At 39.6% G+C, this 2,119-nt stretch overlaps 1 non-coding gene across 1 annotated transcript; it reads left to right on the forward strand.

Annotated features, from left to right (window-relative positions):
• Nucleotides 1-788: 788 nt before the first annotated feature.
• Nucleotides 789-890, forward strand: LOC132654398 (U6 spliceosomal RNA). The gene has a single exon (XR_009592052.1). It is a non-coding gene; the product is annotated as a U6 spliceosomal RNA (small nuclear RNA).
• The last annotated feature ends 1,229 nt before the right edge of the window (nucleotides 891-2,119 follow it).

Here is a 2,119-nt window from a genome sequence, read left to right on the forward strand (position 1 = left end):
CATACTTAAAAAGTGATAAGTAATTATAATAATATTAATAATTATTTTCTTTTTCTCTAGAAATCTCTGCGGTGTAGCTTGGAAGACAACCCTGGCAGAAGCATCAAGGGACCGCTGCATGGATAGAGCTCAGGTCTGACTTGTGAAGACTATTTCTTTGGGTATTTCTGTCCTCATTAACTTCCTTGTCTTGAAAAGCTAACTATGCAATAGAGATCAAAATCTAAACTCTCCTTCCAGTCGGTTCTCTGTGATGGAAAAACGATACAGCTACCACTGGGATGACTCACTTTGTCACTGTAGGTTCCCATAAGCCACATCACGAAGTCTCTTTAGAAAGACAGTAATATACATCACTCAACTTGACATGTCCAAAATATAATTTCAACATGGCATGGGAACGAAATTTGTGATTGAGGTGTTTTACATCTATGTGACGTTTCACACTTACAATACCTCTGAATTCAGATGAGCCATAGTTCATGTGTGTTAAGAGGCTCCCACACTGGACACTAAACCACACAATTCCAATCCTACACGTCTACTCAGGGGAATCTCCCAAAGATGTAGGCCCTGGATGGAGAATGTGGGGAATTTAGATCTAGCTGGCTTTCCAGATGCCACACAGTGGGATGTTTGCTTAGGCAAGGAACTTGGACATACCATGCCTCAAACTTTTTCAGCAACAACCGAGATGTACCAACGTCATAGGTCTAATATGAGAATTTAACTACCAGACTCAAAGTCTCAGTGGTGTGTTCAAGTAGCTCAGATCGTTATTGTCATGCTTGCTTTGGCAGTACACATACTGAAATTGGACCGCTACAGAGAAGATTAGCAAGGCCCGGTGCAAGGATGACTCAAAAACTCCTGAAGAGTTCCATGTTTTTGTTGGGAAAGGGAAAATTAGTTTTCTCCAATAAAGTGTCACTGAGTATATCAGCCACACTCCAGGGCAGGCCTCATGCCCAGGAGCAGTTGGTCAGCACAAAACAGACTCCATGTTTTTGTTTGTGTTTGTTTTTTTTTTTCTTGTGAGCCCTTTGTTTTGTTATTTTTGTTTTGTTTTATTGATTTTTTGGGGTTTGTTTTGATTTTTTCTTTTCTGTTATTTGAGAGAAAGAAAACTATAAAGTTAGGAGAATAGGGAAATCAGGAGAACGGGGGGAGAGGATTTAGGGAAGGGAAAATATGAGGAAATACATTGTATGAAAAATATTAAGCTGGGCAGTGGTGGTACACGCCTTTAATCCCAGCACTCGGGAGGCAGAGGCTGGTGGATTTCTGTGAGTTCAGGGTCAACCTGGTCTACAAAGTGAGTTCCAGTACAACAGTGCTACACTGAGAAATCCTGACTTGAAAAAAACAACAAACAAACAAACAAAAAAAAAAAGAAAAATATTTTTAAAACCTTGATTAATTAAAAATTATTATTGCCATTAGTAGTAGTTGTGCATGCCTGAACATCTTTAATCTGAAAATATTAACTCCAAAATGCTTGAAAACCCAAAACTTTTTGAGTACCAGCACATCAGCTCAAATAGGAAACCTGGCATCTAACTCATGTCACAAAAGACAAGCATGTTGAAATCATTGTACAAAATGACTTTTGGGTTACCTGGCTAGGAGCACAGGAGACATAACTTGAGTTCAGGCTCAGACTTGCTTCCCATCTTTAAGATATTTCTTTATGTGCTTACAACTATTCCGAAAATTGAAACCCAGAACCCATTTGGACCTAAGCCTTTTTAATAATTAAAAAAACTTCAACCACTAATATCGTAAGTACACATGATGGATCCCAGACGTTGGGGCTTTTTTGTGAATGATCACCTGTGCACAATGTGGAGGAGTTGGGAGGAATCTTTGAGGTGACTCAGCCCCAGGTTTCATTCTGTGAACTAATGAGACCTGAGGAGTGGCAGGGAGCAGACAAGCCACGCCATGTCACACACTCCCGTACAAGGGCGCATGCAGGTCTCAAAACAAACACTTTCTTATAATTTAAAGTACGAGGCTTTCCTTATGTAGCTATTCCAGTATATAACATGTGTTAGAAAGTGTATGTAAAACAGGCACCTGCATCATACATCATGCATCATACACACATAACACACAT

The sequence above is a fragment of the Meriones unguiculatus genome, chromosome 5 (genome assembly GCF_030254825.1).
Source record: "Meriones unguiculatus strain TT.TT164.6M chromosome 5, Bangor_MerUng_6.1, whole genome shotgun sequence".
NCBI lineage: Eukaryota > Metazoa > Chordata > Mammalia > Rodentia > Muridae > Meriones > Meriones unguiculatus.